The sequence below is a fragment of the Berghia stephanieae genome, chromosome 7, assembly GCF_034508935.2.
Source record: "Berghia stephanieae isolate SIO BIC M18660-M18661 chromosome 7, UCSD_Bste_1.3, whole genome shotgun sequence".
Lineage (NCBI taxonomy): Eukaryota > Metazoa > Mollusca > Gastropoda > Nudibranchia > Aeolidiidae > Berghia > Berghia stephanieae.
The window spans coordinates 65,196,079-65,212,018 of NC_088366.1; the positions used below are offsets into that span (position 1 = coordinate 65,196,079).

General features: G+C 37.9%; 1 protein-coding gene and 1 long non-coding RNA gene across 3 annotated transcripts in view; both read left to right on the plus strand.

Annotated features, from left to right (window-relative positions):
- Positions 1-15,940, plus strand: part of LOC144977658 (b(0,+)-type amino acid transporter 1-like) — a gene marked incomplete in the record, with an annotated part of 47,147 nt that overhangs the window by 11,091 nt on the left and 20,116 nt on the right.
- Positions 10,135-15,911, plus strand: LOC144977659 (uncharacterized). 2 transcript variants are annotated; one of them, XR_013646368.1, is made up of 3 exons: positions 10,135-10,463; positions 13,282-13,394; positions 13,922-15,911. It is a non-coding gene; the product is annotated as an uncharacterized LOC144977659 (long non-coding RNA). The 2 variants fall into 2 exon arrangements; XR_013646369.1 differs by lacking the exon at positions 10,135-10,463 and adding an exon at positions 11,261-12,032.

The window sequence follows — 15,940 nt, forward strand, 5'->3', positions numbered from 1 at the left end:
TTCCCCAACGTCCTCCCACTCTGTACTCTTTCTTTTTCTTTTTCAATGGGGACGATCTACATTAATTTTCCACGTGCTCGAGTCTTGGTCACATTGCAGATGTGCTCAAAATGGCCTCGATAATAAAACGTTCACAGTTCTTGAAATATCCAATATCACAATATGTTACTTTTCCATTTGACCATGAGTATGTTTACAACTTTCATAGACAGAGCAGCGTGTTTACTTTTAGTAAGAAAAGATCAACCGTTAGACGGACCTAATCATGTGCTCAGTTGGACTAAAACTTGATTATAGATCGCTCTCACTTGGATTAAAATCTTAATCTATGAGAGACCTAGATCAGAGTAGAAATCAGGTATCCAGATCAAATTTGGTTTAATTTTAATTTCATATATACGAAAGCTAAATTAATTATGAAAGTATAATCGACAGAATGTGATGTAACAAAATGAGACTCGTTTCATTTTTATAAACACACTTGTAATATTTAATCTTCCACATATCTATATTCAGCCGCTTCATAAAATATTTTTTTTCATGAAATACAATGAGAAAATTAATTTCGGAAATTAGACAAATATACAAACACTCACACACAAACACACTCGCACGCACGCACACACACACACACACACACACATACACACACACTTAGTTTATTATCATTATTATCAACTTTTTCTTTCCTTTAAATGCTGCTAAAGATAGATATTAAAATAATATTACAAAGTTAAAATCTTTTATCCTCCCCCCTCTCTCTCTCTCTCTCTCTCTCTCTCTCTCTCTCTCTCTTCTCTGCACCTACAGAAACCACAACCACATCCCGTTCGTTAAATGCTCTCCCCCTGTGACTGTGACAATGATTAACGATGTTTTAGTTCACGCTCATTAGTCTTGTCAACGCCCCCCCCCCTCCCCCCCCCCCCCCCCCCCCCCTTCTTACCAAGCTGTATAGTCTACGGTCTATACGATATCTTCTTTTCTTTTTTTTTCTTTTTTTTAACCTATGGCGGGACGGAGAAAAAAATTTTGAAAAAACTGCAAATAGCAGCATTGAGTTTTTCAATAATAAATGGGTCACAGTATCCGTGATTCCCCTTCGCAAAAATTATTCGTACGTAAGTCTAAGCCGTCTGTAAATTTTAGAACTGCCAACTTCAACGAATAAAAAAAATATTCGGAAGTTTGCAATTTAAAAAATCTGTGATGGTGGTGACCTTGTTACTTGTTATGGTGATGATGGCGATAATGACGCTCTGGGCCCGTTTTTTTTTTAACGTGGACTAGCGCTTAGTGTTTGATTTTAGCCAAGGACTTGAAAAAATCGAATTATATGTGAGCTGTCCAAGTATGTCCCAGACTAAAATCACGTCACCTTCAGACTAAGTTTGATTAAGTTTTAGTCATTTATTGCTGAGGCCGGACTTTAAGCTTAGTCTGAGACTAGTTACTAGGATACGTAATATCGTCGATAAGCTATTTTTAGATATAGAGAGAGCTTCGATTCGGAAGGAAAATACTTCGGTTACGAATGACAGAGGCAAAAGGTGTCCTGTGGTATTGTCACTACTTTTTTAAAAATGTAAGAGTAGATATGCGCAGACCGTCGAAAGTACAAATTTTTGTGAGTAAAAACTAGGGAATAAACCCGGAATCTAATCGGTTAGCAGGTTGCAAATGAACGGAGACTCGAAGTGGAAGGGTTCGCTTCAAAGAACAACCAAAAAAAAAAAAAAAAAACAAACAAACAAAAACAAAACAAAAACAAAAAACGACTAGAAAGTATAGTGGAGACAAAAGTTATTCTGTTGGCATGACACTAACTGAAATAATATGATTCGTCAGAACACATTTTCCGTTGTTTTTTGTTGGTTTTTAAAAAGTTCAATTCGTTTGATTTTCACTGAAACTTTCATTGGTCTAAATATATAATTGACAGTCGACCATGAGCATCATTGTTGTCTGATCAGTCGACAGTCAATATCACGTGATTTCATTAATCACGGCAAAAGTAAGTTCAAATATGAAACGGAACGGAGGTGTTGCTAATTTCTTCTTTGGAAATCTTTTGCGTTGAAAATATCAAGGCTGGTGTCTTACTTGCCATTGTGTAGTAGAGAGCTTGATGTTACAAGCACAAAATAACTGAATTAGGCACTGTCCTAACAACGCCCACTTCTCGGCAATAGCCTCGCTAGTCAGAGACTAGAAAACGTTCATGAAATCCCACTTTTTAGTTACTTGTTCCGCCTCGGCTTAAGGCTAGCAAATCATTTACTAGACTAGTAAATAACTAAATCTAGTCTGCTTACATAAAATTGGGCCCTGGTGGTGGTAGTCGATCTTGTGGTGATAGTAGTTAGTAGTGCTAGTGGTGGTGGTAGCAGTGATGATGCTGTTAATTTTGTTGTTTTTGTGATGGTCGTGATTGAAATGATGATTCCTGATTGTGATGATGATGATGATGATGATGATGATGATGGTGCTGGTGGTGGTGGTGGTGGTGGTGGTGGTGGTGGTGGTAGTTACAAAGCTGATGCATTGGTGATGTTGATAGTGATAATAAGAATGATGTGGTGGGGACGATAACGACCATAATTTCCTTGTAGTGGTGGTGTCAATGATCAAGAAGCTGAAGTGATAACATTGAAGGCAATGGTGACGCTATAGTGTACGCCTGGGATATTGGTATTTAAAATGATTGTTTTCTGGAGTGGTGGTGGCTGACATGATAGTTATGCTTTTGCTAGTGGTGGCAATAGTTGATATGACCATGGTAATGGTAGGTATAATGCTGGAGTAGTGATATTGATGGTGGTGCTGATACGTATGATATTGTGCAAATGATGGTGGTATCGATTCTGATGGTAATGAGGCTGTTGTAAAAGTGCTTGTGGTAGTGATTATTGTCTGTGATGGTGATGGTTTTTAAATTGATGTGGATCGACGTGCACTTATTTTCAGGTCTGATAACCCATTTCCTTATTGGCTCATTGTTGTAATGGAAATCTAAAAAAAAGACGCAAAATACTGTCCATTATAAAACAATGTTAAACTATGCCGAAAAGTGGGTTCAGATGTCAGACCTGCGTATTTCTACACGTCGATGGGGATGATTTATTGTTAACCTACAACGCAGCACAAATCCCTTTCGAAATGGTATTCTGCCATCCCACTAAAACACAATAAGTCGAATGCTTGGCAGGTCTGTATCACTGCGCACATAGACACAAGTTAGTATTAGTAATATCTATTGAGTTACCACCTTGAGTGGTGATAAGCCAAATTACACATCTGGAATACAACATTTGCATACAAAGTTGTTTGAATACAGAATTATTGAGAAAAATCGTGTATTTTTTCTTGTAACCATTGTTTAAAATATATAAAGCTTATTATGTATATTTCCGTGTTTTTATTTTTCAAATTTGAACTAAAGTTAGAAATATATTTTTGGCCAGTAATCTTAGCTTTATCAGACGTTAGAGACGTTTCTAATATTGATGTTGTTATCTATAGACCCCTACCCAGATCAAAAATAACAATCCCAACACCCCTGATAACATAACCCATTGTTCTGAGTTTAAGAACATAGGCAAATTATTGTTCTTAGGCCGAACTGGGCTTTTATGTTCTGTATCATCCTATTTCATCCAGTTTCAACCCGTAGACATTTTAAAACCCAGCCCGTTGACATTCTAACTTCTCGTCAGGGCAAAAGTGGATACCAAATACTTAATAGTATTAGCTAACGAATGAAGTACTGAAAATATTGAGGACTTGGTATTAGTGTCCTTTATTAATCTTTAATATATTTGACATCGTATATGGAGATTAGATTAAATGCAACGTTGTGCTTTCGGCTTTGGAATTAATTTGCGTGTTGTAAAGCCGCCAAATTCCATACCGTCTATACCATTACCTCGTTCACTGCCACTAACTCATTGAATTCTCCGTGGATTAAATCTACAATTCTGTTATACAGCTCGTCTACTCAAGACGGTACAACTTATAACAAAATTTTCTGAAGTTAAAGGACATGTATCGACATTGTTCAAATAAATGAAAAATGTTGGCTAAATTCAAGCCAATATTGATGGCCCTCACTGAATTATCAAGATTTTTAAAAAACTGCTTCTTAAGAGATACGTTGATGTTATTGGGCTGCTTATATTACTTTGGCTAATATAATATTTTTGACAATTTTAATACTAGTCATTTAAAACAAATAGTTATTGAGTGTTAAACCACTATCATAGATAGGAAAAATGTAAAAAAGGCAACCCCCCCCCCCCCTCCACACACACACAGACACATACACAACCAAAAAAAATTATTTTTTTTAAAGAAGAAGAAGAAAAATAAATTAAAAAATCAACCCCCCCCCCTACCCCCCACCACCAAAAAAAGAAAGAAACGAAAAAAAGAAAAGAATACCTGACGAATCTTTCTCTGTGCCCAACCAACCCAAACTTTCGAGCTGGCATTTGAATGGGATACTTGCCAAAAGGAGAACACGAAAATAGTTCCTAATAGGATACGATCACCATTCTGGAAAAAAAAATCCCAGAAGAAAACAAAAAACAAAACAAACAAACAACCCCCCCCCCCCCCCCCCCCCAAAAAAAAAAACAGAAAACAAAAAAACAACCCCCCCCCCCACACACACACGAAACTAACGCATACACGCACACACACACACACACACACACACACACACACACACACACTCAACTGATTATTTGACTCGCTAACAAAAAAAATTAAGACGATACGGATATATCATGTAATTACGTAGAATCGAATCTAGCTCAGTACAAACAGAAACGGAATAGTGCCCAGCTGTAGTGTGAAGTACGAATAGTGCAAGCAACACTATTTGTCCTTACGGATGGCAATGGCGGTTGATGCTATTCGACCTTAAGGACGAATAGGGCTACCCTAGATAGGATGCCAAGAAGCTCATAACATTGCCATCCGGAAGTATAACGGCTATATCACACTTTTTTGGACAGAGACAACGCTGTTAACGGCCAGGTACTTATTTTACACCTGAGTACGGTGAGAGAATGTGAGTAAAGAGTCTTTTCCAAGGACTCAACTATGCGTCGAGCGAGGCTCGAACCCAGGACCTTGCGATCTGAAAGCGAGTGTCATACCACAAAACCACATAGCCGCAATAGTCAGCGATACAGATCAACAATTTACCATCACAAAGATTCAATAAATATTCAAATCCTTTAAACTTAGAGATGTGCGGCTATGTGGTATAGTCTGATGTCCCGTCGCCCAGCAACGGCGACCATCGTGGTTCTAAACAAAGAAAATCTGTACTTTTTATTCTTCATGCTGGCTAGAACTTTTCTTGTGATCAGAATGTGTAAAAGTCAAAACATGATCAGATTTATAATGTTTTGTTTTTTCCCCTCTGGATACGCTTTTATGCTCGTCGGAGACATATTTCATAAGGGCGTCCGCCATTGTTCCGATAGTTAAGAGCCAGTTACTAAGTTACCGTGCGTCATTACGAGGGAAGTGACGTTACGACTGTTGAAGCGTATTGCAAATCTATAGAAGGAACAAAAAGAGTGACCATGACGGGAATACTCTTCAACAGTCGTAACGTCACTTCCTTCCTAATGACGCATGGTAACTTAGCTCTAAACTATTAAAACAATGGCGAATGCCCGTATGAAATACTTCCCCGGCGAGCATAAAAGTGTATCCAGAGGGGAAAAAACATAAATTTGATCATGTTTTGACTTTTACACATTATGATCACAAGACAAATGAAAAGTTCTAGCCAGCATGGAGAATAAAAAGTACAGATTTTCTTTGTTTAGAACAAAGATGGCCGCCGTGCCGGGCGGCGTGACGTCAGACTATTGAATCCAACGGACCTCACACAGTCGACTATAAGAAATCTTCTGAAACAGAAATCAAACCAACTCGGCAACGTTATTCGGAGTGCTTGACTACATATATAATTTACAGATCTGAACAAGTGTGTATGAAAGGTGACACACAAAGCAAGACAGAAAAACACAAGGGAAAAACGGGTCCGGATAGCTCAGTTGGTAGAGCACTCGCTTCACACTCAAAGGGACCAAAATCGATCCCGGGTGAAGTCGAGATTTTTTTGTGTTCTAATCCCCTGTCCTTCCAGCAATGATTTAGTAGCTGGGTCTGTTAGTTCTAGAGGAAAGTTCTTTTCGATAGAATAGCGTCCTGTCTAAAGGGTAGTAATCAATTGCTTGTGTCTGTTTTTACGCTCTAGATACAGAGATAAACTCCGGCTCCACGGGGCCCTATGGCTCTGAAGGACTAGTACTTTCATAGAGCCTGTGTCCTATATATTATGTTCTTTAATTCTAGCTCATTCCGACACAGCACCAGATAGGGAATGAGATTAGCGGAAGAGTAGCGTCCTTTGATTGGACGTCACCTTACAGAGAGAACGTCAAAATGGTTTTGAGCATGCGTCTCTCTCGTCCTCGCTTTCGGTGAAGTGTCTCATGCCGCACAACCAACATGACGTTCTCTCTCTAATAATTTTTCCGCTCGCGACTTCCAATCAAGGGACGCTACTCTTCCGCTAATCTCATTCCCTATTGACATGGTGGGACAGCGTTTTGTGTTCTAGTTGCATCACACTCGCCTTCGGACTGGAAGGTCTCGGGTTCGAGTACCGCCCTGTGAGGCTCAACGTTGGCTATGAAAAAAACTGGAGCACTTAATCAATGTTTAATTTCAGTTTATAGACCATGGACCGAATTCTAGGTCAGTTTCTAGGTTCACGAAATATCAAAAAGTAGCTACACCTGATCTAAGGTCTATATTAACTCCCTCAATCCTAGAGAGTTTTGCTACTTATCAAAATTGGAAAAAATGTATTAAAAATGAGCATATACTCGTACATATGAATGAATGAATTTATATAGCGCCTAGATCCACAATGTGCTCAGAGGCGCTTTACAATGCAAATAAAACACAACAATAAATTGATAATTTAAGCATAAAATCTATCATATTGGAATACAAGTAATCGTAGATCGTTTTATTCAACTACCATTAACATGTAAAAATTTAGATCATTAGCTTTGATACTACGCCTAAAATTTGTCTCAGAAAAATGTAATAAATAGGCATAGGGTAAAAGTTACCCCGGGTAAACTACGGGTATAGTCGGTGTTAGGGTTAGGGCTGAGTGAGTTAATATTATTTCACGATTGCTTTCTAGTTTTCCATTTCTACTACCCCCTCCCCACTCCTCCCCCTCCTCCTCTTCCTTCTCCGGTTTCTCTTCTTCTCCTTCTCCTCTTCCTCCCTCCTCATCTCCTCCTGCTTCTCCTATTTCTCTTCCTCCTGTCACTCATAAGCATCCTCCTCCTCCTCCTCCTCCTCCTCCTCCTCCACCTCCTCCCCTCCCCTCCTCCTCCCCTCCTCCTCCCTCTCCTCCACCTCCTCCTCCCCTCTTCCTCCACCACCTTCCTCCTCCATCCTCCTCCACACCTCCTCTTCTCCCCTCCTCCCCTCCTCTCCTCTTCCTCCACCTCCTCTCTCCTCCACCTCCTCCACCTCCTCTCCCTTCTTCCTCCACCTCCTCTCTCCTCCTCCTCCTCCCTCCTCCACCTCTTCCCCACCACCTCTCTCTTCCTCCACCTCCTCCACCTCCTTCTCCCTTCTTCCTCTTCTTCCTCCACCTCCTCCTCCTCCTCTTCCTCCTCCTCCACCTCCTCCTCTTCCTCCACCACCTCCTCCTCTTCCTCCACCTCCTCCTCCCTTCTTCCTCCACCACCTCCTCCACCTCCTTCTCCCTTCTTCCTCCTCCTCCTCTTCATCCTCCTCCTCTTCCTCCTCCTCCTCCTCCTCCTCCTCCTCTGTGGTTTGAATTCTAGGTCGGCCCCTATGTGTATATAAGTACATTTGATCTAAGGTCTATATGTATATCGCAGAATCAACTCACATAAGAATACTTTTATTTGAATTAGAGCTGTTGTGATGACACAGCAAACAAAGTACAAGCTATTATTTGCACAAATTAATTTACATTTTGTCAAGGTAAATTAAATATTAATTATCTCTCAGTAAACATATCGTACCGTGCTGTGAAATAAAAAGCACATTAAAAACAATTTGGCCAGAAAACTCGTCCTTCAAATATCGATAACCTTCATCTTGACATACATTCTCCGACATGTGACTTCCTTAAAGACTTACAAGAAGCCCCAGGTTTGTTGGGGTTTTTTTTTGACACGGTGAAAGTCATTTTAATTGATCGATTTTTGAAGGACGAGTTTTCTGACCAAAATTTAAAAAAAAATTGTTTTCCTTTTCAGACCAGGGGCATAGCGGAGTTATATCTGGTATCTTATATCTAATCTTGGTATTATGTTTTGGGGTCACTTCATTCCGTGTCTGTTCCCTGAGGATATCTTCTAAAAACGACGTTCTAAAAACTTATGTAAGTTTAACATTGCAACATATTTTTCTATCGTATTTATATTTAACATAACATAACATAAGAAATGTACTTCAGAGCCATTGGAGCTTATTCCGGTTGCTATAGCGTGAAACGGACAAAACTAATTACTTGCTACCCTTTGGATAGGAAGATGGTCTATCGTAAAGTAATTTCCACCAGATCTATAAAAGATCCAGCTACCCAATCACTGCTGGGTGGACAGGGAGGTCAGAAAAAAAAAAATATCGACTGCATTTGGGATTTATCTCGGTCCCTTTGCTTGTGAAGCGAGTGCTCTACCAACTGAGCTATCGGGGCCACTATGACATAACATATCCAGACCCAAAAAAATCTAATTCAATTTTTGTTTTTAAAGAACACATTGACAAAAAACTTTCCAACTTAATATTTTATTTCGTTGAATAATGTACCACGATATTTAGTATTGTTATAATTTGCATTTTGTATATATATTTCAATTTACTGAAATTCTCTTTAAAAGTGGACAGGGAGAGGCGTGGAATAATAGATATTTAATAATTTGAAACAGCGACATGTACCGACAATAATTGTCAAATAAACAACTTCAAACTTGAGCTTTGATATAGATAGAACGAAGTTGACATCACTCTAGTCTTTGTTATTGTTTTTTGCCATCCACGTTTATGAGTTATACTCACTAAACGGCATTATCCAGACTATAAAAGTTCATGATTACACACAGTTTTGTGTGTTGGTCCGTTGCACTTCCGGATGACAATGTTATGAACTTCTTAGACAAGCGCATACTATCTATACTGCAATATCCACTAAACGTGCTCAAAGCGCCTTTCAAAGGGTTCCTGACCAACAGCAACACAAAACGTGTAGAACGAGACATGACTCTTCCTGTTGGGCGATAATACCATTTTACATTTTTTTTTCATTTCTCGTGCTACACGTCAAGTGTTGCTGTTGGCTAAGGACCTCTTGTAAAGCGCTTTGAGCACGTTTAGTGGATATTGAGCTTTTAGTTTTACAAGGTGAATCAATACAATAACCGAGTGCGGTCCAATAAAAACGTAGATTATGTTTACAACTCATTCTCACTCACACAATCCCATGACCGGATGGTCGTCGGGAGGACTTGCTTGAAGCAGAAGTTACAGTCTTCCTCCATGTCTGCCTGTTGCTAGCCCTATGTAGCAGCTCCGGAACCGACATCTCTGTCCATTCTTTTATTGTCCAGCCACATCATCCTTAGGCGCCCTCTTCTGTGCTGGCCTTCGACTGTGCCCTGTAGGACTGTCCTGCTCAGGCTATCGTGTCGAGTATGGCGTCCAAACCAGGACAGTTTTCTGCGCTTCACAGTCACTAGAAGAGTTCTTGTGGGCCTGCCCGAGCTTCTATTTCTTCCAGGACGTCTTCGTTTACAACACCTCCTTCTATTTTTGTCCCAATTATAATCTGGGTCAGATCAAAGTGCACATATTTGTAGGTCTGATAACCGGACGCAATAGCCTTCAACAGTCGTGACGTCACTTCCCTCATGATGACGCATAGTAACTTAGCAACTGGTTATAAACTATCAGAACAATGGCGGATGCCCTTATGAAATACTACTCTAACGAGCATAAAAGTGTGTCCAGAGGAAAAAAAAAAAAACAACATAAATCTGATAACGAAGTGGTTATTTGTACTACCACTACAAATAGCGAAAACTACCGCTTTTCACTATTTGTACTCCCAGAACTCTTATGTGTTTAAAGTTGCAAACCACCGCTCCTTTACCTATTTGTAGCTACCTACTCCCAGCACTCTTATGCGTTTAAAGTTGCATTTGTGAGCTTTCAAGGACCAGCCGACCCCAGCCTCCACTTTTCGCGGTCTTTCTTTGAGAAGTGTGAAGCAAAAAAAATGGCCCTCTCGGTAAACGAGACATTCTCATCTTTTCTCCAATTTGAAAACATTCGAAAATGAGAATAATGTACTTTTTATTAAAAAGTCAACAAAGAAGGTAAGTAAACTAGATACGACAATTTTTTTCCTTAATTAAGTGGCAACTCATTTCTCGTCATTCTCACTCCTAACTCTTCTATCAACTAAGAAGAGTACACCACCTCAAACATTTGTCTGTTCATATCTTTGCTTGTATGAGGTCTATTTTCATTTTGAAAAGTTCAAAGTGAACAACTAAATGACGCCGATTCAGTGGTGTATTTGGTCTATCTTCATGTGAATAAAATTTTTATTATTGACTTTTCCAAAATTCCAATCGGCCATTCATTTGCATGTCGTGATCTATTTTTCCTTGATTTCAGCTGTCTCAGCTCTAAACTATACTTTTCTTTCTCAAAATAATTCATTTTCTGTTTGCAATGTATTACAGAGATGTTTATTTACCACATGTAAAAATTTGAAAGTTGTATCTGAAGCTGTTTCTGAATTATACGTGATTATCCATTGGGATTGGGATGCTGTGCTTTTGTCACATTTTTTCCTATTAAGCTATATAGAGATTTTCCACCACATAAACGGTCATAACTTTTTAACCAGTTGAGACAGAGCGATAATTTTTCACTCTAGTTAATGTTTCACTCCCCTTTATTTTTCTACGCTAAATTAATACCCATAGCCACTATTTTGAAAAATTCTTGCAAGTGCCTACTAAGAAGAGGGTTGAACTTGAACCTGAACATGCTCCTTCTTCTTCTTCTTCTTCTTCTTCTTCTTTCTACTAATAACTACAACTAGATAGGTACTACTCCTCTCCTGAATGATCGGAACCGTTTAAGAAACTAAATTAAAATTACGGGTTCCACCGGCGCAGCTCTCTAGACTTCCAGTCCCCCAGTGCCCAGTATGGGCGGGAGACCTTACCCCCGATGTTCCTCGAGCCTCGAGGTAGTTTCACTTTATAATTGTTTTAGCTTTTGAACTGTGGATCTTTTGTCAAACGTTTTATTTTAATTTTTCAAATTTAGTAGCACTTTAAAGGTCTGCGTTAGGTATCGCTCTGCTGTACTGTAACTGTAAGAGCGTAAGAATAACATGGTAAAAGTACTGTAAAAGTATGCTGATGACGGATGAAAATGATATTGACAATGAAATTATAATAAAAGAAGAACAATAGAACTTATAATCAAATCAATAAAGAAGCTTTAAAAAAAAATGAAATTTAAAAGAAGTAAGAAAAAACTGCCTCAAGAAGTGAAAAAAATTGTCCCTGTTGTTGAGATGTGAAGTGGACATAATCGTGTCTGTTAAGAATTAGAAGAAATGAAAGATGCCACTTTTTATTTTAAATGTAGATTGCACATTAGCAGAACACTAAAAAAAAAGTAAAGAAAGAAAATCCAATGTGGCAACTTGGTTGCTAGTGAAAAAAGTAAAATTACTCCGCTCAGCATTGCTGCTGGTGTGATGTCTAGTGTTAGTTAGGTGTCACTATATTAGAGTGATATCTTGTTACTTCATATTTTCATTTTAAAACCTGTAGAACAACTTGATTGATTTGTAAATTTCCTTATATGACCATTGTTTTAGTTTTCCGCAGCCATTATAATTCAATTTGAAATATTGAAAGGTACTGGAGAGGAGTCTTAGCGGGGTTTTTTTTTTTTGTCTGTTAGTTTTAGTTATAGGTCATAGTGCAGGTCCAAGTGTTGGAAATGTACAATGTTTTATTTTTTATTTTAAGGTTAGTTGAAGGAATACTTTCCTTAGCTCAAGGAACGTGCAGAAGACCTCCCCTATTTACTACTTACTACTACTACCCAAGTACTAGTGCTAGACTACTTCTTCCGCCACCTCACTCCTAAACGAACTGACACCACAGGCAACTGATATTATTCTCTCTCTCTCTCTCTGAGTGTGTATCTGTCTGTCTATTTCTGCCCATCTCCCCTCTTTTTACTAATTAGTTTGTAGGTGTTTGGCAAATTCTCAAGAACAGCCAAGATATATGCGGCTGTGTGGCACTCACTTCCGGATTGGAAGGTCCTGGGGTCGAGCCTCATCAAGGACTCACATTCTCTCACTGTACTCATGTGTATGATTTCCTATCCGCTAAGAGCGTTGTCTGTGAGAAGAAAAACATCGCCTAACGTTCTACTTGTTACGTGTTGCTGCTAGTCATGGATCCTTTGTAAAGTGCTTTGAGCATGTTTGGTGGATATTGCGGCTTATGAAAGCTCAATTCTTTTTTTAATATTTATATATATATAAAAAAGATGCAGGATGATGACGGGCATGCGCTACTTTATGATGTAGTATAAACCATTCCTAATATATGATTTTGCTAAATAGGCCTACACTCAAATTTTACGAGTGTATCTGGTGGCAAATATTAGACACTCGTTGCCACTGTGATTTTGATGAAACTTGGCTTATACACAGATACATGAATTTTCCTAATACGGCTTCAAACATGCGATCTGAACTTCAATTTATAATGAAGTAATTTTTCTCAAATGACAGCTTGATTGAATGTGACAAGATCCTTTTACTTAATACAATTCAATTTAGTGTGGTCTGTAGTTGTTTGCCTCATATTAGAATGCACAGAATTTGAATTTTTATTGACTTTAAATATTGAAAACAACATGCCTTTGGCTTTCCATTTGTGCCATTCCATTCAGCTTTTGACCTAGTCCCTGATTTGAGTACCGCGTCACAAATTTAAGTTCTTCGAGAAAACTCTCGACTTACTTTCTTATTCTTCTAACGTACTGAACTGTAACACCTTTGTCTCAGTTGGAGAAAATATTGCAATTTTTAAACTTAATATTTAGGTATTTATGTTATGATCTTTTATATTATTCCATGTTTTTCAGCTTCCATCATATCACCCTGAGGAAAGTTGGCTAATTTATGATTTTTGTGTCTATGAATGCAAGCAGGGCAAAAAGCAATTGACTTCAAGCAAAGGAGTTCGCCCTAACCAGAGGTAGGAGGTTGTTTTTGGACGGGGGCAGGAGGTGTTTTTTTACTTTTACATATTTAAAAATAAATGAAAATATTATATGCACAAGGTTATAATATTTCAGCATAACTCGGAAGTAAATTATCACCATCAGCTTTTCTATCTTGATTGCCAAGACAATTTTAATAAAGCAATCAAACTGATTCTGAATTTTAAAACATCCAGAGGAAGAGGCAATGTGTGCCTATCTGCAGCTCATTTACAGTCTTCAGTGGGCGGGCTGCACGATGTAATGCAGCAAGACAATAGTTCAACTATTACCAGAACAGTTTTAAAAAGTGAAAGACTTGATTTGTTCAAAAAATCTGATTGCGCTGGATTAGTATTATTATTGAATGTCTTATTAAGATTTATTTTCAATTGCTCTATAATCTGCATGTTGAAATCCTTCACAATTGAGGTATGCAAGTGACAACGCTATTAATATTTTATCATACTATGTTGTGGATAATTTTATTATTTTGTAATAAAAAGTTTTTCTTACCATGCAGGACTCTGAAATTAATACTGGCTTCTGAGGGTTACAGGGGCTAATCACAACCATGAAAATCACCCATGCGATAAATTGGTAAGACTCATTCATTTTATACTTATTTTCCATCGACATTTTGTCCCTGCAGTTTTTCGCTGCCGAAAATTTTACACTTGACAGCAATTAATCGCAAATTCTATTTTAGTCGCAATTAGACTCAATTTTTTTTATAAATATGTATTATTTTTTCTTTTCTTGTTACTTTATATTTTCAGTACTTAATTGTCCCTCCCCCTCCCACTATTGAGTGTAATATATAGTAATAGATTAGTTAGGTAAATGCACTGTTGACACCAGGACCAAATGTTTAAAGAACAACAGCCATTCCAACTCATATTTTATTACGATACATTCAAGGTGGCGCACTGAGATGGAGAGATGATGACCAGCTTGTGACAAAATTGACTGTTCCAGAATTTGTATTTTTTTTTATTAAAAAAAAAATTTCTTGGAAGGGTTCTGGGCAGAGAGTTCACATTTTTCTATCCCTTATATTTGTTTTCCCTTTCCATGTTGCTCCCTGTCTTTGTTATGGATTAAGATTGCTCATTTTTTTCCTGGTCCTTGCGGGGGTCTTTAGTTGGGAGGCAGACAGTCAAATACAGTACCTTTCTTCTTGAGATGATTTTTTATACTGTAAATCATCTCTCTGTTATGTACTGTTATAGGTTTTGAATATTATTGCATTATGTAAATGTTTTAGCAGGATCCTTTGCTTGTGTCTCGGTGAGACTTTGAGGTAATGTCAAAATTGGTACATCTTTGAGGTGCTCGTGAAATCTACTGTTCCCGATTTATTGAATCAGTCACCATATCATCATCCTTTTTATAGTGTTGTAAGCGCTATTAAGTCCTGTAAGACAATATAAGCAGATCTAGGTGGTGGTATTTTTTTGGGTCTTTTTTTTTTTTTGTCTTTGTTTTTTTTTTTGTTCCAGATAAGGAATTTTAAGATTTGATGGTTGTCCATAGACTTTTCAAAATAAAATTTGACTTTGACTATGAGTACGATGCAGTTATAAGTGCTTGATTTCTGAGGACTAATTATAAATGGTGACCACTCTATTGCGTTTTTGTATGCCATGAAAATGTTACAAAGACAATGAAGCGACGTTTGTTGGGAATTCTGCAGTCATTCATTTAAGGGAGCGTTCACATATTACGTCATCAACTAGGGGGGGAGGGGGGGTCTACCAAATGTTGACATGGGGGAGGGGGGGGGGGGTCAGACCCAAGATGATGTCATCAAAACATAGGCAAATTAAGCCTATTTCAAAGTTTGTTCCTTTCAAAACAGCTAAAGATAAATTGCTATGATGAGTATTGCCCATCTCTCAAGAAACAAAATGGGAAAGGGGTATCACTTCTCAAAAGGCGAACTTGCCCTAAATGTTCATTGTATCACTCCTCGATCACAGCAATGAAAGACCATTCACGAAAATGTGGCATACATGAAGAACAGCAAATGGGAGAAAATGATGAAGATGAAGATGAAATTGATGATCAATGATACTATTTATAGTACATTGCCAGAGGTCCAAGGCAGAAACATTTTTGAATCAATTAATTTTATGTTTGGAAATTGAAACAGAAATTCATTCCACTAAAAGACTAATATGCTATAAAATAATTTGCCTCCTATACTATTTTAAATTACACTTTCTGAATTTTTTAAAATAGCACCTGCACCAAGTAGCCTAATTTAAATAATGTTTGTTAGATTTTATCTTTGCAAATTTAAATTTTATGTCCCCATTGTATCGTAAAACATAAATTATCAACAGTTTCTGAAATTAATAAAATGTCTGAATGTGTTTTATCAAACGTTGATAATCAATGTTTATGGTTTGAAAAATGAATAATAAATATTGTGAAATTAAAGTTATCTTTTAGTTTTTATTAAATTAGATGACGTCATCATCTGTTGGGGGGGGGGTCAGGTCAATGATGACAAGTGATGACTTGGGGGAGGGGGGGG